The sequence below is a fragment of the Onychomys torridus genome, chromosome 1 (genome assembly GCF_903995425.1).
Source record: "Onychomys torridus chromosome 1, mOncTor1.1, whole genome shotgun sequence".
Classification (NCBI taxonomy): domain Eukaryota; kingdom Metazoa; phylum Chordata; class Mammalia; order Rodentia; family Cricetidae; genus Onychomys; species Onychomys torridus.
This window is the reverse complement of record NC_050443.1, coordinates 150,807,779-150,832,494: the sequence shown is the minus strand read 5'-3', so window position 1 is coordinate 150,832,494 and position 24,716 is coordinate 150,807,779. Positions and strand designations below refer to the sequence as shown.

The 24,716-nt window shown below is 42.0% G+C and overlaps 1 protein-coding gene across 1 annotated transcript in view; it reads left to right on the top strand.

Annotated features, from left to right (window-relative positions):
* Sgms1 (sphingomyelin synthase 1) overlaps window positions 1-24,716 on the top strand; it is a 264,683-nt gene that overhangs the window by 78,563 nt on the left and 161,404 nt on the right. The window contains 1 exon segment of the mRNA XM_036166358.1: window positions 16,865-16,955. The gene's annotated coding sequence lies outside the window, so the exon portion shown is untranslated.

The window sequence follows — 24,716 nt, the reverse complement described above, 5'->3', positions numbered from 1 at the left end:
AAGCATATTAGGAAGTGCTGGAGTTTCTTTGCCCACTGAGATAGGGAGTGAGGCTCACTCCCACTCCCTATCTCAGAAAACTGGTGTGGGTGGCAATGCACACAATAATGACAGGCGTTTGTCTAATGTGTCATCAGCAACAAAGACTAGGATTCTGTCTTTGTTTCCAAAGTTTGCTCATCAAAAGATAACTAAAGTCAACAAGAAACATAAGAATATTAGTGCCTTAGCCTCCTAATTTCCCCGGCGAATATGTTTTCCTGTCTAAGGCTTTCCTCCTCCAGAGGTTTTATTAATAAAACAATGAGTGTTCAGGATTTCCAGCCCACTTCCTCTTAGAAAGAACAGGGTGGGGCGGCCTGTACTGGAAGGGCCCCTGGCCTCCACGTCTGGCTCTGGCTCTCTGCCCTTACAAGCTGGAGGGAGGCTTCTGGGTGGGCAGATATAGCCTCTGAGCCAGTGAGGGTTCTTTGCCTACCTGGGAACACAGGGTTATCAGTGTGCCTGGGCCTATGGGCCAGGGAGAGAAGTAGATTTAGTTTGGGAGCTGACATCTGCAGGGTCACCCTTTTAGGCTGTGATTCTGTTGGGGCTGGGACACAAAGATGGAGTCTGGAAGTGAGACTCTGAAGTAAGACTTGATTTCTTAGATTCCATTGTTGGATCACAAGCTTTTAAGTTGTTGAAAGGAGATGCTTTCAATTGAGAACAGGAGAAATAGTCTTCCCTAGGGAAGAGTACGCCAAGTGCTTATCCAGTACCAAATGGTCAGCCCTGAAAACGTACTTACAGATAACGTTATAAAGACTGAGCAGGTTGTATTTGTGTATTTAGTTATATTGTGTATATACATGTACATATATGTATATAGCATTCATTAATGAAAATAGAGACTTTGAATTTGAGAGAAAGCAAGGAGGAACATATGAGAAGTTTGGAGGTAGGGAAGGGAGAATTGATATAATCTCCCAAATAAAAGAACTAATTAAAGCAAATTATTTGGGCTTCCAATTGGGAGCAGAACAAAACAAAACAACAAAAAACCCCCTTGTAATATAGGGATGAAGGCTTATGTGGCCAGTCTGTGGCACTGTGAACAATACCTTTGAAGTGTGGTGTAAGGATGACAAAGCATCTTTTGTTGACTGAAGCGACGGCATTGGCAGTGCAGCTCAAGCAAAGCTAGGTTCTGGGAGGTAGGCAGCAGGCGTGTCCATCTCTGAGTCCATCTCTGGGGCTCACTGTGATACTACAAGCTCTTCCTGTGCCGCACATTCTTCATCTCCAAAGCTCAGTTAAGTCCGCCATTGGTGCCTGGTAAATGGCGGTAGACAGAGTGTAGGCTTTCACCCAGGGGTGAAAAGGAAGTAGTAATGAGTTCAGCTGGAACAAGGACATTGTCCCCTTTTCATCTACTGAGACCCTTTGCATGGAAGAATTCAAAGAAAGCAATAGTAAAATAGTGTTGCAGCTTAGCTGGCAGAGTGCTTGCTTAGAGTGCCTGAAGCCCTGGGTTAGATCCCTAGCATCCCATAATACTAAGTGTGGATATGCCTGTCCTGACAGCAGTTGGGAGGTGGGGGCTGGAGGACCAGAGGTTGAAGTAAGGATGAGGCCAGCCTGAGATAATGAGACCAAATTCCTCAAAAAACGGACCAACAACCAAGAAAATAAACTGTTTTAACTCCCCTATCCCATGATCGTTGTAGAGCAGGCTGTACACACCACTCAGAAGCTAATTCCAAAGAAGGCATTAAGAATTAAGTTACAGTAGGTATAGATGATAAATGAAATGTGTGCAGGAGCTTTTCTGTTTTCTGTCTGATGGCCGTTCTTAGATCATAGACTCTTACTTTATTGCTAGGCTGAACCTTTGAAATGGAAATTTGTCTAACTATTTCCTTTCACAGATGGAATCTAGCCGAGAGAGGGTGAAAGACCTTTTGACCTGACACATCATTATCCGTAGTTATCCACAGAGCCCAGGCTTCCAGATGTTTTTGACTGAACATCTGAACAAAACTTGAGATACCAGATTCCATAGGAGCTAAGTTTTGAGGCCACATCTGGAGTCACAAGAGCAAAGGAATGTAAAAGACCATGAACATCAGTCTTGCCAGGGCCCAGCAAATGTCCTCAACCTAGTGTGGGGTTCCTTAGCCAGCCTTTGCCTACTGCTGAAGAACAGCCAAGGAAGAATACAAATGGCCAGACACTAAGATGGCACTGGTTGTTTTCAGAGGAGAGAATTTCAGCATTGTCTGTGCACCTGCAGCGAGCTGGGACTTGCGAAGTCCCTGAAGACCCAGAGGTGAACAAGACTGGCATGCATGACTGTCACTTGGCCGGCTTTGTTTCTTTTCCTGTGTGGCCATATCTGTGGATTTGGTCCTTTAAAGAGCATTTATGTATTCTTTGTTTAGTATTATATCTTAATTATTTTTGTATGAAAATAATTTTTAATATCTGCATAGTATTCTGTGTAGTTGCCTCCTAAATTCTTAGACTTCCTTTTTTTTTTCATTTTCAACAATTATAGAATTTTGATTTTTAGAAGTAGAACTGGATCAAATAGTCAGAAGATTCATAACTCTAGATGCCCAGTGATAGCATTCATCCCAGCACAGGCCTTATTCAGCTTATTTTACTATCATTCACAGTGAACATTTCTCAAAGTGCTGACTTAGTGGGAAGCATGCTGTGTTCCTGGCTACATTTCTGCTCAAGCTTGTTTTCATTCTGGATTTATGCATGTCTTTGTTGCTTGGGACCTAGTGCTGCCCTCAGTGCTCAAGTGGATTGGGATAATGACTCAGAAATTCAAAGGACTCAGTCAATAGCTTACCTCTTGTCATTATAAGTCCAGAAAATCCAGACCTGACCCATGGAGCTCGAGAGAAGGTGGATGCGCCTTGCCTAGGATGGAGCGTGTAAACTTGGACAGATACAGAGGCAACCATAAACCAAACTCCTCAGCACACCTGGAGCTCCATATTGATGAACAGTGCAGCTGTATGCCTGACTGTAACTAGCTCATTACCAGGAATATGGTCTTGGAGTTTGACTTCCTTATTTTGCCTCTCACTTGGAAACTGGCTACGGAGTCTCTCAACACCAGGGACTGTTTGCATTTATTGTTTTTTGTTTTTTGTTTTTCCTTACTCATTTTTCCTTTTCCCTTTTCTTGCACAGTCTATAGCCAAGAGTGTCCTCAAACTTGATCCCCCAGCCGTAGCTTTGAAGTGCTGAGGTCATAGGCATGCACTACGATCCCTTGCAGTGTCTTTACTTTTGAGAAAACAATACTGCCAAACTGTTCTGCTGCTCCGATTTAAATCTATTTGGCATATCCCAAGAGCTCAGTGTCCCCAGAAGGCAAGATTGTTATAGATGTGATGCCCAAGAAATGTACACTTGGACAGTAGGTAACTATGCATGCAAGGGCCTGGTAGTCTGAGAGACGACTTCTACATAGATGCTTGGATGTGAAGAGTGGGCCCATCAGCCCTCATTGTGGAGCATGTGGTGGAATGATCATAGAAAGAATTTCAGATTTAGGAAACCCTGGTTTCAGTGAGACTGTGGGGATTCCAGAAGACTTGCTCACTTAGGTAGTGAGTGACTAGTTTTTACACTGGTTCAGCGCCAGCCTTAGTAATGACCTGTGGAGCACCTGTGTGAGTGTTTACCTGCCAGACTCTTGTACTTCGTTCCCTTTCGCCCGCTCCTTCCCATCCTTCCTGACCATAAGTTGGTGCTAGTGTATGTCATCTAGCAGATTTGTAAAGTAATCAACAGCACATATATTGAAGTTAAGGGACATAGTAAAAATAGATGTCCTGTTAGAACATTGGATGGATACAGCATGCTGAAAATGAGTGTTGTTTTTTTAAACGTCTCAACTTCAAAAGTACTTTTTTTTATTAAAAAAAGAAAGAAGAAGAAAACTTTGTCCTTCTCAAAACTCTGTTCCTGAGTTTATGCTCATAGTGAAGCCCCTTGACATATCTTTTGTCTGAATTTGTAACAGGCCAGGGTGCGAAGGGACACCGTTTCTTAGTGCTGAGGGGAAGACTCTTTATAATTGATTTGCATCAGAATTATGGGGCCTGCCCTGTTGCCCTTTCTGTCTTACCAAATAGTTAGAGTAATTTCAATGTAAAGTCATAAGCATCACCTTATGCTTGGGAAATTAGTTTCTTATTTTATAGCATGGCTGTTTTTGACTATTCTAAGTACATACATGTCCTATATTGTATGTGGTCTGAAATATTTCTTGCAGGTAAAACCTTTTAAGTTACAACAACAAACTTCATTTTTTTTTGCGTGTGTATGTTTATGGTGCATGTGTGAAAGTGCACATATGTGGGCCATATGTGTTCGTGGAGGTTACTGGTTGATGTGAGGGCTCCTTCCAGCACCCTCTTTGCTTACTGAGGCCTGTTCTCTTGAGGATCCCTCTTTGACTCTTGAGTACTGGGATTACAGGTTCTGTGTGTGCTGGGGATCTGAACTCTGGTTCTTATGTTTGCATTGCAAACACTTCATCTACTGAGCTGTCTCCCTGTCCCCAAACAACAGGAACTCTTAAATGGTGCTACCTTAGTTTTAAGATTTTGGGATAGAGAAACACACACTGTATTAGTTGACTGTTGGAAGACAAGAATTTTTGGTAGAAAGATCCAGGGGAAAAACTTTGAGAAAAGTTGAATAGGCAACTCCCGTGCTGCCATGTGGCTGACCATCCCTTTCACAACCTGCTTACCCAGTGTCTGTTAGGGAAGTGTGCAGTGTAGATGGTGATTGAGTGGCGCAGTGGGGAGACGGATTGACGTGGTGTTTGCTTTAATGAAGACAAGGAAATTGCTAAGGTCATTGGGGGAAAGCCTTTCTTCCTCACTAAGTGTGGTTGAAACATAAGCAGGATTAGTCATCCCCCCTCCTCCGCACTCTCCCCCACTTGCTTCTGCTTTGCCAAAAGCATTAATTGTATGGAACTGTAATGATCTGTTTGTGTTCTCTCCACGGTAAACTAGCTGGCCCAGTCGTACTCTTCTCTGTGCCTTTTACAGAAGCACAATGCTAATAGGTTGTTTTTACATGTATGATTCATCTGTCTAAAGTAGTAAATTAGAGGACAGTTTTGGCCTCTGTAGGTATTTCAAAATATTGACAAATATTTTGAATAGGCAAAGGGGATTGGAAGGCATTCTTACCCCCAAGTGTAAAATTTGCTCATTTAAAAATAATAATAGGGGTTGGTTAGATGGCTCAGAGTGGGTAAAGGCTCTTGCCACGTAAGCCTGGTGAACTAAATTCAGTCCTAGAATACACATAAAGGTGGAGGAGGAGAGAACTGACTCCACCAGGTTGTCCTCTGGCCTTGGCACACATACATCATGCACACAAACAATATTAAAAAGTGAAAATAATAATAATTCAGAAAAATCTGGCTTCCTGTGGCCCTACTTTTCTATGACTATCACATTCCAAAAAGGAGTTGGGTCTGAGGCCTCCCTGACAGCCATAACTGGTGCTTCCTCAGGCTGCCCTTCACAAACTTCTTCTTCTCAGCCTTTTGTTCTATGGCTTGGGGTGTTTGTGTGTGTGTGTGTGTGTGTGTGTGTGTGTGTGTGTGTGTGTGTGTGTGTTCACGTGTGTTCGTCTGCATTTACTGAAAACTGGCAGGCAGTATATCTAAGGATATAGCAATGATACACACATGGGCTGCACCCCACCTCATCCATATTCTGAAAGTATTAGCAGAAATGATCATCTTAGAATGTACAGAGTCAGCTTCATCTTTGCCCCTTTCCTTGAGACTAGCTGACACCTAGACCCATGAACAAGTTGGAGAGTTGTTGAATGTCTCTTGTGCTGAGGATGCTCTGGCTTGCAGGGTGGGATCCATAGTATTCACTCAGTTTGATGGACTGTGTTTCATGAGCTCTAAGTGACTGGGACTCAAGCACAGCACATATTATGGGGATGTAGAGATGGCTGGGTCTAGATATTGCCTAGTGAATTTGATTGGAGCAAGGGAATGCTCTGTGGAATGACGGTGTGACACACCCCACCCCTTTGTCCCCAATGGCTTTGCTAGTAACTTTGCTAGTTTTAAAATACCAGTCTCTGCAGCTTATTGGCAGCATAACCTGGAACTAGTCACTTATGCCTTGAGATGCTCAGCATCCTCACCTGTCAAATGAGGTCATTTGATGAAACTTGAGTGGTTTTGAAAAGTGAATAGCATTGTGAAGTTCTTGTTCCAGGATGAAGGATAGAGAAAGCCTACAAACACAATGACTGTTCTTACCACTCAACATGAAGGTTTTCTCATTCACCAGCATCTTGTGTGTGTGTGTGTGTGTGTGTGTGTGTGTGTGTGTGTGTGTGTGTTTAAAGATTTTATTTATTATGTATACAGTGTTGTGCCTGAATGCCAGAAGAAGAGTACCTGATCTCATTATAAATGCTTGTGAGCCAATATATGTTTGCTAGAAATTGAACTCAGGACCTCTGGAAGAGCAGCCAGTGCTCTTAACCTCTGACTCATCTCTCCAGTCCATTTTTTTTGTTTGTTTTAATATCCCATCTTTATTGATACCTTAATGAGTCCACATTTTATTCAAATCCATTAAATTTCACCTATATCAGAATAATCCTGTCTACTTGTTATTTTTCTTGTGTGGCTTAGATTCTGTCTTGAAGCAGAGCAATTTGTGTGTGTGTGTGTGTGTGTGTGTGTGTGTGTGTGTGTGTGTGTGTGTGTGTGTATCTACTTATTTTTTTTTTATTTTATTTTGCCTAATGTTTAATTCCAGCTACTTGATCTTATTCTCCCATCCAGTTTGGTTATAACCCCCGACAGAGCATCTTTAGCATAAGGATCTGTTTATCATTTGCTAACCTGCAAAAGAAACCCACATGTGTCTAACTTCAAAGCCCAGGTTCTTAAAAAAACACCCCACAAAAGCCAAAAAACAAAAAGCACTTAGAATTTTTTCATACAATATGTGTTCTACATTAAGTGTATCCATCCTGTTTTCACCCTCTCCTTCTCACCCTTTCTTCCCTTCTGGCTATCCTCTTTATTTACTAGACAATCTCACCTCTGCGTTCACTTTATATATCCAGGCATAACTTTTTGTCAATATAAAATCCAGGAACAGCTATTGTTATTGTTGTTGTTGTTTTTTTACTCTTTTTTTTTGGGGGGGGGGGTTCTGCCACCCAGCTTCCAAATAAATAACACACAGAGGCTTATTCTTAATTATGAATGCCTGGCCTTAGCTTGGCTTAGTTTCTTGCCAGCTTTCCTTAAATTATCCCATCTACCTTTTGCCTCTGGGCTTTTCCCGTTCTGTTACTTCTGTAAATCTTACTCTTACTCCATGGCTTGCTGTGTAGCTGGGTGGCTGGCCCCTGGAGTCCTCCTTCTCTGGCTGCTAGATCTTTCCTCCCATGTTTCTCCTTCTATTTATCCTCTCTGCCTGCCAGCCCCTTTCTCCTGCCTCACTACTGGGCATTCAGTTCTTCATTAGACCATCAGGTGTTTTTACACAGGCACAATAACACAGCTTCACAGAGTTAAACAAATGCAATATGAACAAAAGTAATACACCTTAAAATAATATTCTGCTACAAGCAAGAAAATATATTTGTCTTTCTGAGACTGGCTTACTTCATGTAATGTGATTATCTCCAGTTGCATCCATTTTTCTGCAAATGTTATAACTCCATTCTTCTTTATGATGGAAAAGATTCCTTTGTGTATACATTCACAGTTTTGTCCATCCTTTCTTCTATTGTTGGACACTTAGCTTGGCTCCATATTTTAGCAGTTGTGAAAAGTGCCAAAATAAACATGATGTCCACGTGTCTCTGTGATAAGTTGACTGAGAGTCCTTTAAGTAAATAGCCAGGAGTTATAGGGCTGAGTCACTTGGAAGATCTGTATTTAATTTTTTGAGCAACCTTTGTTCCTATTTCCATAGTGACTAGACAAGTTTCCATTTTACCAGCATGTATAAAAGTTCCCCTTTGCTCACATCCTTATTAGAATTGGCTGGTGTTCTCCTAACGAGTGTCTTCTGACTGGGGTGAGATGTAGTTTTTATTTAATGACTAGTGAGGTTGAACATTTTTCATGTTTTTTTTAAAGAACTACATACATAAATACTTTATATCACTCTAACCCCTCCATCCTCTTCCTCCCAAATTTACCTCTTCTTCTTTAATTATTCTCATATTTATATGTATATGTATGTGTGTATACACACAAACATATGTATATACAACCTGCTGAGTCTAGTTTGCATTGCCTGTAGGTATGTGGATCCAGGAATGACTGCTTGGGATTGAACAACCTATATAGGAGCTTGTTCCTGCAGGAAAATGATTTTTCTCCTCTCAGTAGCCATTGGCTACCTGTAGTCCATTATCTAGGGGTGGGACCTTGTGGAATTTCCCCTGTCCATGTTGATATGTCAACTGATAGTTTCATTATGCTGGTCTTGTTCAGGTTGGCATATTGGTGGGCGTTCATGGATGCTCCTTTCCTGTCTTGTCTAGGGGGCACTGAATAGCAGCTGGCACCCTGGTCTCCTCTCCCTTGATGTTCCCTGAGTCTTCCATGTAGACTGCAAATCTCTGCATTTGATGAGTTTTGGATCCCTAGAGCAGTCTCCATCTGTTGCAAACAGAAGCTTTTTAGGAGACCAGGCCATAGTCATTACACTACCACATGTATGACCAGGGCTAGGCTGTGTGACTGACTGGGTCTTGAGGCTGGCATGGATGGGTGAGGTTCCAGGTGACTCATCTGGCTTGTTGGGCCTCATATGTCTATTGACAATCAGTATTTCATCCTCTGGGAATTGTCCGTTCATTTCACTAGCCTGTTTATTGACTAGGTTTTTTGATTTCTTTCTTGTGTGTGTCGGGGTAGGATGAGGTCAACACTGGGCTTCTTTGCTTATTTTTAACTTTCTCATTTGAGGCAGCATCTGTCATTGAACCTGGAGCTCATTTATTCGGCTGGTTGGCTAGACAATGAACTCCTGTTCTGGGGTCACGGATGGGCACTACCACACCTGGCTTTATGTGGGTCCCAGGGACCTGAACCCAGATCATTATGCATGCACAGCAGGCCATGTCCCACCCTCATAGTTTAATTTTTTTTTTTTTTTTTTGAGTTCTTTAAATATTTTAGATGCTACTCTTCCATCAAGTGCATAACTAGCACTGTTTTCTCTCGTTCTGCGTGCTGTCTGGCTGCTTCGTTAGCTGTAGCTGTTGCTGTACAGCAGCCTGTTCATTCCAGGCGGTCTCACTTAGTGGCCTGTTGACCTTGATTTCCATAGCAATTCAAGCCCTAGTTGGAAAGCTCTTGTGTGTATCCAAATCTTAAAAGTGTTTTCCTTAGGTTTTCTCTCACAGTTTGAGTTTTAGGTCTTCTGTTTGTTTTGGTTTTCAAGACAGGGTTTCTCTGTGGAGCCCTGGCTGTCCTGGAACTCCCTCTGTAGACCAGGCTGGCCTTGAACTCGGAGATCTGTCTGCCTTTGCCTCTGGAGTGCTGGAATTAAAGGCGTGGGCTACCATTGCCTGGTGAGTTTTAGATCTTATGTGAAGGCCGTGTGTCCTTTTTGTAAGGGTGAGAGATGAGGATCTAGATTCATCATTGTTTTACGTATAGACATCTAGTTTCCCAACAGCATTTATTGAAGAAATTGTCTTTTAACTAAAGAATATTTTTGGCGTCTTTGCCAAACATCAAGTGGTTGCCTGGGCTTACATCTGGACCTTCTGTTATCTCTGGCTGCTTTTGTGCCAGCCCTAGGCTGGTTTTGTTGCTGTGACTCTGTAATAGGATTTGAAATAAGATATGATATTTCCAGCATTAATCTTCTTGTTCAGGAATGCATTGGCTGTCCGGGGTCTTTTGTGTTTCTGAATGAAGTTTTTTTTTTCCCCCCCCAATTTCTGAGAATAATGACATTGGGATTTAGATGGGGATTGCATTGGATCTGTAGATTGCTTTTAGTAAGATAGTCATTTTTACAATATCATCTCCTCCAGTCCATGAGCATGCCTGGGGAGCGTGGCAGCAGGTGGGCAGGCACGACCCTGCAGCAGCAGCTGAGAGCTTAAATCTGATCTACAAGCAGCAGGCGGGGTGGGGGGTGAGGGGTGGGGGGTGAGGGGGTGGGGGGGGGAGGGGGTGGGGGGTGAGAATCCTGAGAATGGTGTGGGCTTTTGAAACTCTAAAACCCACCCCCATGACACATCTCCAACCAATTTACACCTCCTAATCCTTCCCAAACAGTTCTGCCAACAGGGACTAATCATGTATGTGAGCCTATGGGGGCCATTGTCATTCAAAGTGCCTGAAGACACTAGGATGCTGTTCTCTAATCATGGCACTTGGCTTCTCTGTGCTCACTTTCCCTACCTAGTCCAGTTCTCCGAGGATGCTTTGTGAAATTCTACTGTGACAGTGGACAGATATGCACTAGTTGTGTGGTTGAACATGTGGCCTGCTCTTTTTCATCTTGAAGTTATAGTTGCCTTACTGCCTCTTGCCTTTAATAGAACCTGAGATAGAATAGCTTGAAGTTGACAAGAGTAAGGTTAAAATGATGTCAGTACCAATAGCTAATGCATATGAGTGATTGCTGGGTAATAGGTACCAACTAAATACTTTTGGTTAACATATTGAATTGATCCTTGAATCCCCCAAGACAAGTGTTACCCATTTCAGACTTTGTAAATTTTATGGGTGTTACTCTTGGAAAGAGTTTGTGCTTCCAAGCAGGGAGATTTCTGTAGTGCTGTCAGAGCTAGTCTTCCCCAAATGAGTGGTCTATGGCTTAAAGCTTTCAACAGTTGGTTCTGTTTTCTATTATTGTTGAAACTCCATAAGGCAGAATTACATATTCTACTGAAGTAGGAACATTGAAATTTAGCATATTGGTAATTCGCACAGCAGTTGTATTGTGTGCAGCATCCAACATGGCTCCTGGGATGCAGCTGACTGGGAGAGCAAGGGGATGAAGAAAAGCCAAAAACATGGACACATAGAAAAGCTAGGGTCATGATGGAGAAACTGTGGCATCCCAGAAGCTCAGCATGTTTATCATATACAGTCGAACAGAGCAGCTAGGTGATTGCATACAGCTGAAAACAGAAGAGGAGGTATATCACATACAGAAAACAAGGTAGCTGATTTATGGTGCACACCTGGTTCCAAGAAGAAAGGTTTAGCTAATCTTGGTAGGAGCAATATCTAGGCATAAATATGGGGTAGAGGAAGCTGTGATGGACATTTTCTGCACACATTATCAACATCCACATCTAGACTTAGAGGAAGGCCTTGCCATCCCTTTGAGCCTCAGGGATTGGGGGGCTTTGCCATTTTCCCATGTGGCTGAGGGGTTGGAGTCCTTGACATGGCTGTACCCATGTCAACAGCCCATATTCACCCAGGCACTCTCTGTTCCCCACAATTGTGGGTACAGAAACTATATGTTACTTAGTTTAAAATTCTTGTTTTGGGGAAAGTCCTTGTGTTGAAGGTAAAATTCTCATACTTAACAGTGAAAGGTTTGTTTATTTATTTATTTTCAAACTTTGAATATGTAAAAATTTTGTCTATTGCTCCACAGCAGAGTAGATCTTAAAATGTCAAATGTTAATGGTTTACCTGTTTGGTTTTTTTTTTTTTTTATTTTTCTGCTAGATTAAATTTTCCATGTGAATTTGTATTCTTAATTTTTACTGTGTTTTTTCTTGATTCATGTGTCTATTTCTGGGTTGTAGTAATTGCCCATCTCCTTGTCACAGTGGTGTATCTTAGCCTATGTTCTGGGAAAATATGGGCCTAGTTTGTGGGTATCAGTCACTTGTGAGAGATTCAGATGAGCTGAATCTTACTGTCCTTTCAGTGTTGCCCTGAGGTCACCGTCGATGTTCTGGGACTTTCCCTTGTATCGCTCATTACCCTGTTACATTTTCAGCTAAGCATATTTCACCTGATTGTTAGTGAAATGTGTTGCAGCTGTTTGGCTCTGCCACTTCCTGGCTGTGACATGGGATGCTGTTGCATCTCCTTGCCCGTGTGCTTTTTTGTGAAATGAGCTGAGGATAATAGCATTCACTTTAAAGAACTGGTGGACGTTGGGTTGCTTATCCATGCTTAGCACAGTGAAAGTGATCATCAGAGTTCTGCCTTTATTTATTCTAAAGGTGGCCAGGTGCTGGGACAGCACTATAGTGGAGCTTTGGGGTGGAGCACTGGAGTGGAGCACTGGGGCGGAGCACTGGAGTGGAGCACTGGGGCGGAGCACTGGAGTGGAGCATTGGGGCGGAGCATTGGGGTGGAGCACTGGGGTGGCACACTAAGCCAGCCTTAGACAACGATCACACACACACACACACACACACACACACACACACACACACACACACACACACAAATTCCCAGGAGTTGTCATGCCCCAGCAAATGAGTCAAAGGGCAGAAAGGAAAGCAGGATGCTTCACTGGAGAGGTGAATGGTTTTTCACAAGAGATGGGGCCTGAAGTGATGGAGATGGGTGGAGGAGAAGGTGGGGAACCCATCATAGAGATCTTGCTTTATCAGCCCAAGGGACTCCCATTCAATTCCTGGGAAATGGGAACCCACAGAAGAATCTGTGTGGAGCTGGATCCATGCTGACTTGGGGAAACAATTCCACCGGAGATTCAGAGGGACCTCTGAGAAGGTGTTCTGAGGGTTCCCAGAGGATTGAGAATGCCAGGGTCAAGGGAGATGGGCAGGTCAGCACCTTTACATCACCTTTCTTTTTAATTCCTGGGCCATTTGAAGCAAAACCAAAGAAAGGCAAGGCTGCCGTGTGAGGACTACATAGGCTGCAATGCAGAGTTCTCATGTGGAAAAAAGTCTGCTGAGATAATAGTGCTAGATGACCATTGCGCTCTCGTGTGTGTGTGTGTGTGTGTGTGTGTGTGTGTGTGTGTGTGTGTGTGTGTGTAGCAGTAAGTGTGGATTTAGTTAGGTAAAGACAAGTTCTCTGGCTTCCTAGACTTGCAAAGTTGTCTTTCCTTACAGAATGTGATGAAAATATCATTTTTTTCCCCCTTCTAATTTCCTCTGGTTTACTTTGTGTCTGGGGTTGCAATTTCTCTTTCTTTTTTCTTGATTACTTTCTAATTCTCTGTAGAGATATGTGGCTAGAAGTTTAAAAAAATGAAAATGCATCAGAAAATGATTCACATGGAAAGTCTTCACTCCTAAGTATGTGCATATAAACAGGAAATATGAACCATAGCAACCGACTTTGTTGGCTTTGTCTGGAGTGCTTTGCTGTGCTACTTGGAGGATGAGTTGTAGAAATACATCTGTGTTGGGATGGTGGGCAGCCATGAAGTGAGTACCTGTTTTCTAGAATGAGGAGAGGCATTTCTTTGTCAACTCATCTGGAATCACTTCCATCCTAGAGAGCCGTTTGGATACTGTGGGCTTACAGACCAAGTGAACAGGTTCTCTGTTAAGTGTGTGCCAGAAAGTGACTTTTTTTGGAATGCTTACAGACCTTATTAAAATGTGTTGAAAGTGTTTGATCCTTCATCATTCCAAGTACAGCCTTACCTAATGTTGAAGGCATGAAGACAAAAAGAGGCAGCCAGAGCTGATCTTACCTTTTCACACTGAATACAGGCTCTCTATCCAGGAAGCCTCTGGCACTGGACAACAGACAGCCAAGATTGTGACCTAAGGGAGAAGACAGTAATTTGAGGGTTCTCCGGCCTGTCCTGGTGTTTGGCCTGTGCCCATTTTCTGCCAAAGTAGATTTGGCCAGCACTGGGAGAGCCTGTGTTCTCATAGCATGGAGTTGGCAGGTCTGTAGCTTAGGGCTGCTGAGGCTGGAATTTGTACAGCAAGATAATGGAGAAAGAAGTACTTGAGGCTTGAGATCTCCATATGATCGTGGATAGCAAAGAGTGCTGCATCCAAGCAGTGGACAGAAAGATGGATGCAGGAGGTTGTGTTCCTTGAGCTCCTTAGCCATAGTGTCAACAGACTGGATGAGCAGCATCTCAAGGAGTAAGGACAGTAACAGAGGAAGGCTACTTGCTCCTCCCAGGGATGTAACTTAAGTGGATCCATCTTATCCAAATGTAAACGCTGAAGTCACAGTTGGTGAGATCTCCCGGTAATTTAGCTGCCACAACTGATCTGAGCCCCTTGAATTTTCTACTTTATGACAGAAAGGGACATGTGCTCAGATTTAGAATGAAGATCAACAAGGTGAAACACACTGATTGGTAACCAGTCATTAGGAATCTTGGACTCTATTTCTCTTCTCTGAAAAGACCCCAGGTCTCTTTGGAGAAAGGGCTTCATTCAGAGCAGAAACATTTAGATACAAGATTAAGTCCCATACATTTTTTAATCTGAGAAAGTAAAGAAATAAAAATAAATATGTCAAAAATACATAGTAGGCAGCTTGAAGGGGCTCTCATTGGCTAAGTCTGAGTACCAGTGTAAAGTACAGGAATGGAGTAGGGACGTATCCTAAGAAAAGCAGGACTTCATGTGTCTGTACTAAACCTAACTGCTTCACTATGTGAACAAATGTTGTAGAATGCTGATAATGAATGAATAGTAATATTGGAAAGAAGGTTGGAGTCAGTGTGTTGCGGCTGTCATTATATAAAGTATGTAACAGGAAGACATTGTGGATTGTGGTTGATATATTGTACACCCCAATAAACTTATCTGGGGGTCAGAGAACAGAAGAGCCACTAAAGTAGACATAGAGGTCAGGCAGTAGTGGCACACACGCCTTTAATCCTATCACTCGGGAGGCAGAGATCCATCTGGATCTCTGTGAGTTCAGAGCCAGACATTGGTGGCACATGTTTAATCCCAGCACTTGAGATCTCATGTCTTTGCTTGGGAAAGACACACACCTTTAATCTCAGGAAGTAATATGGCAAGACACAGAAAGGTATGTAAGGTGTGAGGAAACAGGAACTTGCTGACTTGAGGCTGAGGACCAGGAACTAGAGGCCTTTTAAGCAGTTCAAATGAGACCCTCAGGGGTGAGGACTCAGGCTTTCAGTCTGAGGAACCAGAATCAGCTGAGAAGTTGGCAAGGCGAGTTTGGCTGTGGCTTGTTCTGTTTTTCTGATATTTCAGCGTTCACCCCAATATCTGGCTCCGGGTTTCTTTTTATTAATAATACCATTTAGCAGTTCTTACAGTGGATACCTGGGAAATTTTCTTCTTTTCTACCTCTCCTCCTCTTTCCCTTCTTCCCTCTTTCTTTCTTCTTCTTTTCCTTTGTCTTAGGCAGGGCCTTAGTATGTATTTCAGGCTGGCCTTGAACTCATGAGCCGTTTTCTAAGTGTTGAGATTATGCAGGAGTAGGGGAAGGAGGGATTTTGAGGGAGGACAAAGTATTTGGATGGTCTTAGAATGTTTTCCCCTAGCTGAAGTATTAGTTGCAAGGAGAAATGCCGTGATTTCTTTTTATTGAATCAAATGGGTATTACTTTGGGACCAGGAAAGACCTTGTACCTTTAGATGTGATTCAGAGAGTTTCTCACTTAGGACATTTTATGGCTGAGAAAGCCTAAGCCATTCTCATTCATCCAGAATTATCCGAGGAAAGGTCAGACAAGCCAAAATGGAAATGCTCCATCAATTTAAAATGGAGGAGCTACATTCTCAAAGCGATACTGTGTGTGTGTTTCAGGTTAAAGAGGATTAAGAGCGAGATGCTTTATCTAACCTTGAACTGGATCCTGAATTGTAAGAAGTCTTATAAAAGAAAAGTCCTTGTTAGGAGAACTGTATATGGAGTGAATTAATGCATCAGTGGCAGTGGTAGCAAGGTTGATGACTGCATCGTGATTGTGTAAGAGTGTTCCTATTCTCTGGGAATCATTTCTGAAGTTTTTAGAGAAAAGGGGCCATGATGTGTGAAACTGATCTTCATATAGATCAAGACAAAAGTGCTAAGTGTGTGTGCTAAAAGTTCAGGAAAATGGGTTAAACGCCAGTAAGCAAATCCAGGTAAGGGCTACATGAGTATTTTTGCATTTTTATTTTTGTCACTTTTCTGTAGATTTGTAATTATAAAGATTTAAATTATAAAGTTCAGCACTGATAAATATGACTTACAGGGCCAAGGAGGGATATGAAAAAGACAGGTTCAGTTGCCTCGGTATGGATTTTCTTTCTACCCTAAGCTCCTTTTCTAAGTAAGCTATTTTGTGGCAGTGTCTTGGTCACTTTGCAGACAAAGGCATTTCTGCATCTGTTGGCAGAAAAGGTAGACCAGCAGATCCAATGCAAGAAGAAACAGTATTGATGGCATCTCCCAAGGGCTGGGATTCAGGAGCCCCAGAGGATGGGGGATTGAACCCAAGGCTTTGGCATGCTAGGCAAGCACTCTGCCAGCTGAACTGTACGCCAGCTCCTCTCATTTCTTCTGTGATACTTCTTAGTCAAATGGTTTGGGGGGACGTTTTGTAACCATTGGGAACTTTAACTACTGCTGCATTTAAAAAGAACATCCTCAAGAAGTATCATACTCTCAAGATTGTGGGGTTCCAGTGAGGAAATGCATACCAGTGCTCTCTGAAAATTAGAAAAATTCCTTCTACACATGCCAACTTACTACTTCGAGTTTTGATTATAGATGAAAGATGGCTCAGGCCTAACTAGAGATTTTCTTAATTTTCGTGGTCATTTCTCCTCTTAATGGTGAAGATTTTCCTCGATTAGATGAGTTTTTTTACTCAGTGGACACTGGTTCCTTTGATTGACTTCTTTCCTGCCTTTGTTTTTCTAGGCAAAGCTTCAGTGGCTGAAGGAGCTGTGACCTTCCCAGCACAGGACAGTTGGAGCGCAGCAGTGGGGTGTGTGTGTAAGAGATAGCACAGGTAAGTGAAAGTGTGCCTCACTCATTCTGAAGGAATTCAGGGTCTGAAGTTGTAATTCCTTGTAATTCCTTTTGCTTTGTTGTGAGATTGAGTGTCCAACCCTGGTGGTGGTGAATGTCCAGTCTTTTGTGGTATCTCAAGGAAAAATTTGCCAAGGAAATGTACACAGGCTTTTCTTTGTTTGGGGCCACCACCCAGCTCCCAAATCATGACAGAGTTTTGAATGCTTGTCCTAGCTTAGGCACGTTTCTGGCTAGATCTTTTAACTTAAATGAACCTGTTTCTTTTTACTTTTTGCCTCAGGGCTTTTTTCCTTCTCTTCCGGTGTGCCCCACTTTTGCTGCTTCTTCCATGTCTGTCTGACTGGCGGCTACCTGGCTGACTGGCCCCAGGTGTCTCACTCTCCCTCATTCTCTCCACTCTTCTTCTCTCCTCTTCTGAGCCTAGAATTCTCCTTCTACTTATTCTCTCCGCCAGCCCCACTTATCCCTCTGCTGCTTAGCTATTGGCTGTCCAGCTTTTTAGTAGACCAATCAGGTGCCTTAGGCAGGCAAGGTGAAACAGGAGCACATCTTTTCATCATTAAACAAATGCAACATAAACAAATGTAACACACCTTTACACAGTTAAAGTAATATTCCACAGCATAAACAAATGTAACACATCTTTACATAGTTAAATATTCCACAACATTTTCCCCTTTTTGTATAAATAAAAAGGAAGTGTTTTAACCTTAACATAGTAAAGCTATATACAACAAGAACAATTATCAAGTGAGGATAACATTTAGAATATTCAATCCATTTGTATTTGGCAAATTCAAAGAAAATACTCCATTGTTTATCCTATCTTGTTGAGTCCAAAGTTTTGTACCTAATTTACCTTCTGTCATAACTAAGGAATAGTATAACTATAACTATCTAGTCTTCCGCTCCATCAAAGACCCCAGAAGGATATAATATTGCCTGAGTAAACAGCCAGTACAGTGCAAGCCACTTCCAAAACTATAGAAATGACAGACATCTGACTGCCTGGACAGTCACCCAAGGTTCTTCTGCAATCTTGGGACATCTACCTTTGGCCTACAGGCCTAGAATATCTGGCAGACTTTTCCATGAAGCAGGAATTCTGAAGGACTGTCCTACCTTGTTTTGGCAAAATTTGGCAGTCACTTTCCTTTGTGCCCTGTATGTCCAGTTTGGACAGTATACTGTCAGCTGTCAAAGCAAAGACAGTTTCTTGTCCAAATGGTTAGTTTTGTCACAATGAAAACAAATTCCACATGGAAGTTCTTAGATGCCCATCATCCTTTTATGAAGTAGATTGGTGCTGCCAGGAGCAGATGTATTGCACTGTCATGAAAAGACCTATGATAACAAAACATTTTAAATGCTGTATTCTGTAGGTCTTTGAAGTGTTTAGATACTATCTATCTAAACATATTTAACATCACTACAAGTTTGATTGTTATAGATGACTAACTACAAACCTCTGTTTCTTAATTATCCTTAATGGTTTATAATAATAGCTTTCAAGGACTAGAACTTTACCTTACATTTTTAAATGAATAGATATAATACTGCATAGGTACAATACCTTAAACAAGAGTATAAACATATATACAGAATGTTGTAACAAAAATAACCTTAAATTTGTATCAATATACAAAGATCCTTTATAGTAGAGACATATATACAGTATAAGAAAAATAACCTTAAATTGGTATCAATAAACAGAAATTCCATACCAATGTAAAGGTGAGATTAATAGTTGTTTTCAGTCTAAAAGTAGTTCAATAATCTACTTTTATCCTATCCTTCCCATAGCTCCCCTTTTTCTTTTTCAGAGAGAGATCCTTGAATCCAACCTCCCACCCCATACTCAGTTTCCTCCCTTACCATAACCAGTAACAATTTGCAACTAACCCCCCTAAATGACGACAAACATCCATAACCCACCAAATGATCAAAAACCACCCACTCCATGTCTTGGGAATGTGGACATTGTATTCCCTAGACTGCTTCCTGTTGTCTGTGGGCAAAAGCATCTTTTTAGGGAACCTGAAAAAATTAAAATAATGATCAAGGCCTGAGGGAGATAGCTACAATATATATTGTCCAGTGCAATGGGAAAGCACAAGGCTTATCTGCAGTCCTGGCTAGAATAGTCTGTGAGGCTGGACCAACTCAGCCAGCAGCCTTAAAACTGTTCTGGATGTAGAGTTCTCAGGAAACTGTAACAGAGGCACTCAGATTCTGGATCACCTGGCCACCCGTTTTCATTGGTTTCTGGTCCTCTTGTTCTGAAAACACACAGACTTTCAAAGGTAACATGCATATCTGCATTAACACAAATATGGAGTGTGTGTTGCACACAAGCCAGCCAAAGATGATTTTTTTTTTAAATTTTTGAGCTGGCAAAATATACATCACCTGTCTTGTAGTTTTTCAAGGTTTATTTCTTTATGCCTGTAGCCAGGATTTTCAGGGGGTCTTCTCCGATCAAATCCGATCTCTATTAACCTTGAATGAATCCACAGTCTTTTGTTTTCTGTGGCTGGTCTAATTCAGCAGTCCCTGTTATAGTCCCATGTCTCTCAGCAGCTATCATTCACTCATCAGCAATCAAAAAATTCGAAGTCAATACAACACTATTCAGGATCCAGATTTCCTGTGTACTTTTCATCTTATGTGACTTTATTCTTTTTTATATTACTTACTCTTTCTTTAAAGACTTTATTATTTTTAAACTATTTATTTTTTCTATATTCTTTTTTTCCTTTCTTAATTTTACGCACATTTTTAAACACATTGGAAACTCTTTAGAGGTTTTTTGTTTGTTTGATTTTCCATCTGAACATGCTTTACTGCATATTTCTAGCCTTTTCTGTGTACATGACCAAAGCCTTAACTGCTAAGCTACCACTGTGTCCTCCTCCTGGACTTGGTGTCTGGCTTCGCCCCTCCTTGGGTCTGTGAGAGCTGAGCCTTAATCTCCCAGGCCTGGTCTGCAGGCACGTTTGACCAGGGACTGCATTCAGCTACTCCAGCACTAGGAAGCTTTTTGTTTCTACTTAATGTGCTGGATGTTTAAGTGCTCTGCTGTGTCTTTTTTTGTTTTAGCTTTCTCAGTCCCTATGTGGAAATTTGAGCCCTGCATTGGGCACCAAATGTATGTACTATGTTTTTTTCTTTCTTTTTTTGGAGTGGGGGCTGCGATCCAGCTCCCAAATTATGACACAGAGACTTCTTATTAGTTATGAATGCTCAGCCTAGCTTATGCTAGTTTGTGACTAGCTCTTTCAACTTAGATTAACCTGTTTCTCTTTACCTTTTGCCTCAGGCTTTATTATTTTTTCTTTTCTGTATGTTCCACTTTTCCTGCATCTTCCATGTCTGTCTGTCTGGCCCTGGTCTCTTTCTTTCTTCCTTGTCCTCTCCTCTCTTCTTCTCTCCTCTTCTGAACCTAGATTTCTTCTCCTACTTAATTTCTCTGCCTGCCAGCCTCATCTGTACCTTTCTGCCTAGCTATTGGCCATTCAGCTTTTTAGTAGACCCATCAGGTGCCTTAGGCAAGCAAGGTGAAACAGCAATATGACTTTTCATCATTAAACAAATGCAACCTAAACAAATGTAACACATCTTTGCATAGTTAAATATTCCACAACAAGGAAAGGCCATTACTTTCTTTGTGGAGGGTCAGGAAGAGAGTTGGAGAAGCCAGTTTCTCCATTAGAGAAGGCAAGCAATGTGGCTAGGCAGAACAACAGAGGCTACATACAAGAACTAGCCTCCTCCTTCCTCCTGAGTCATGTAAGCCCCAGGATTTTGAAAGATTCTGGGAAGGCTTAGGGTGTCATCCAGGTCTGCTATCAACTGAAGTCTTTATCTTAGAAGATTAGAGTTAGCAAATGTGCTTCCTTCTTTGCAGTTGGGCAATCTATGCCATGCTGTTAACAATGCCAGTGAGGTGGAATAAAGACCTTCTCTGCATGTGTTGGTTGATGCCATATAGATAACTCAGAAGGCACCAAAATACGCCCATGTCACATGAAGGAGCAGAAGCAAAGCAGCTTCTCCTTGGATTAATTTGACCAAGTGTGAGCCCAAACTTCAGTCCTCCACTGCCCTCTGCACCTTCTGACTGTAGTTAGTGGTTGCTGGCCTAGCTGTAATCTGGCTGTTAAGAGTGTCTGTGCCCAATGCCTGTGACTTGTGCCCGTGTGCATCTGAATCTGTGCCTGTCCCTACAGACGGCTTTGTTCCAAATTTACTGAACAGCAGAGAGAACATGGAAAGGGAGGGATTCTTTACAAAATCTTTCTTACAAGGGGAAGGAGTTACTTTAGTGACCCAACTGACCCAGAAGAACATTTAACACTACAAATGATGTTATCAAGTTAAATCCTCATGCTGCTTCTAACATTTATGGTGGTGATTTGTTTTAAGGTTCTTCCAGCCTGTTGGCTGATTATCACGGCACGGACATACACACATGCTTTATTCTGGGTCAGGGGTATGAGAGAGCAAGCACATAATTTAAGATTAAATCTGTACACTTAGCTTAGCTTGTAACAGCTTGCATGGGATATCCAAGACATAGTAAGGTGTGTGTGTTACATTGTTCTCTTAAAGGTGGGTTAAATGCAAATTGGCTAAGTACATAGTAGGACAGCAGGCCCAAGTACACAGTCTTAAATGATTTCAAGCAGTGTTATTAACTTAGCTGCAAGGTCCAGCAAAAGTTCAGATTCTTTGGGGTCTAGAGATATTTTCAGAAAAATGTATCACTACAACCTGGAGTATAAAAGCTAGCTGCATGACCTAAATAGTGTCTTTATGTCACTGTCAAATGCCAATCTAGCGTAACTACTATGCCTGGTATAATTACTATATACATAATTACTGTATACCTAAAGACAGTATTGCTAAGTTTTGCTTATTTTCAGGCTTGATAAGAATGCTACATTGCATGTAGCATTTTTACAACTTGCCTTTTTTGCTTGGGTATGTCATGAGATTGTTGTAGATAATTGTAGTGAGTCACCTTTTATTGTTCAAACAAGATCTGCAGTTAGAATCTAATGCGGTTCATCTGTGGTCTCACTTCCCTCCAATATTTAGTATTTTTGTTGCCACTCTAATGTGTGTGGAGTAATGTATTTCAGTGTGCTTTTCTTGTGAATCGTGCAGTTGAACATCTTTCATTTGGAGAACGGAGCTTACAGTTTCAATGCAGACAAAGTTTTTCAGTCTTTCCCTTCTCCTACCGTCTTCTGGCCATGGCTCCTTTTCTGGCCAGGGCCTTGCTTTGTAGCCCAGGCTGCCTAGAACTTGATATCCTTCTGCCTCAGCCTCCTGAGTGTTACCTTAGCCTCTTTCATTCCTTCCCCACATGGCGATACAGTTTGTTTCTAGTTTGTTTATTGGAATATCATGGAACATTTTCCCCCATGTGGTCTGTTTTCATTGTTTTTGATTGAAGTTTCTGTTGGTTCATATTCTCATTCGGTCTCCCTTTTCTCTTTATGTGTTGAATTTCTCTTCTAATAACTGTCCTGGAAGTTGTGGCGACTTAAAAAGCTCAGTCAGCATTTTAACTATCCCAACTCCTTTCTAGAATTATATAAAAAACATGGGACCATGTTTTTTCTGAACTTAGATGCTTTTGTCAAAACTTGTATAATTGTGTCACCATAAAAAAATATACTTTTAGGCCCCCTAGCAGTGTGATCAGGATCTATCCTGGTGCATGGGCTGGCTTTCTGGATCCCTGTGGTCTGGACACCTTGCTCACCCGTGATGCAGGGGGAGGGGCTTGACCCTGCCTCAACTGAATGTACCAGGCTTAGCTCTCCAGCCAGGGGAGAGAACTTAGCCTGTTGGAGGAGGGGATGGGGAGTGGGTCGGGGGAAGGCAGGGGTGGGGGGAGTGGGAGGAGGGATGAGACGGGGATCTGTGGTTGGTATATAAAATAAAAAACCCAGTAAAATAAAAAAAAAAAAATGTAATTTTAGGACATTGTCGTTATTTTTAGCTGTACATCTTCACCAGTCTTCTGCCTTTCATCCCATCAGTCTTGTCCTCTTCGGGAGGCTCGTCATCGAAAGTCTCCTGGTTTTAGCCTCTGGGATGTCTGATCCTCACTCCTCCAGGTCTCAGATGACAGTTAATTCCAGATGGCCTTGTAAACACACTCTCCCATTGCGCTGTTATGGCGTTTCTTGTCACTGTTTAAGACATCTGTGAGGTCTTTTGTTTGCTGGTCTTTGGTGGATGGCTTAACTTCCTCCAAGGTTATCTTTGGTGGTGTGTAATTCTATTTTCCTGCCTTGTGCATTTCATGTAGCTGCAGATTTCCTGTCCTTTATCAGCCCTGAGGATGCCCTAGCTATTAGTGTTCTAAACAGTCTCCTGCTTATTCTGTTATCTCCTCCAGGTTTGCCTACGTGAATGTCAGAACTTCTTTTTCCTCTCAACATCCTTTTAACTTCTGTTTGGTGTTCATTTTCTTTTCTGCTTCATTTTGTCAACTTCCTCAAGATTGAACCTCTAGTTTAAGAATTTTCTCTTCTGCTCCATTGAATTTCCCTTTGAGGTCTTACTTTTAATGACCTTATAGCCTCTTTTTCCTAAGTTCTAATTCTGCTTTCAAGTCCTTAAGAATATTTTTGATGAGATTTTTCTGCTTTATTTCTTATTTCAACTTTCATATTTTTAAGCAACAATAGTTATTTCCTACCTTATATTCGATAATACTGGGATTTAAACTCCTTATTGCTCTAAATGAGTCTGTATTTTTCTCTGATGTGCAGGTTGAGTGTGTTGTTGATAACACAAATGTGGGTTTTATCTGAGAAGACCACAATTAACAAATATGAGCTGTCTAGGTTGACATTGCTTGGAGATCCTGGCTATCTGGGAGGCGGAGGCAGGAGGATTGTTTGAGTCTGTAAGTTCTAACCTAGTCCGGGCAACAAAATAAAACATGATCTCAATAAAAAATAAACAAACAAAAATTCAGCCAAGCGTGGTATCATATGTATAGTCTCAGCAGTTGGGAAGCTGAGACGTGAGAATTGCCACATTTGATGTCATCCTGTGCTACATAGTGAATTCTAGGCCATTCTGGGCTATATAACGGTAAGACTCTTGTCTTACCTCACCTGGCCCTACCAAGTCACTTGATAATCAGATCTTGGAATCTCAAGGTGTAACTTCTGCTGACTACAGACCCGGGGCCATGTTTTGTTTCCAGGAGTATTTGGAAAGTGGCTGTGTAGATTCTCTACGCAGCGGCTGGAGTCTTAGTGGTCTCCTGCAGCTCCTCCTTCCGCTGCGTCCACTCTTCAGGATCCTGGCTTAAGTTTCAGTGCACCCGCCAATTCTCTCAGATTTCCGTACCTTAAGGCCACTTTAAACATAACTTTCTAAATTTTACCCAAATATTGTGGAACAGAAATCTAATCTACCCCAGTTCCTGTTTTAGGAGTGCCCAAGTGATTAAAACAAACCAAAGCCAAACAAGAGTGCTTCCTCAGCCCCAGCTTACTGTGCTGCACAGTCTGCTTTCTGTTCAGGGGTCAGTTTTCCTTCTATCCAGAATCCGCACATGTGAGATTCCACTGTGGCTCTGCCTGTGGAGCCCTTTCTTCTTCAGAGTGTAGAAAAGAAGCTGTTTGTTGGTGTGAATTAGAGGCCATCTCTATGAGCACCCTCAGTGTGTAGCATGTCTCTGTTAGATGTGGAAGGCAAAACGAAA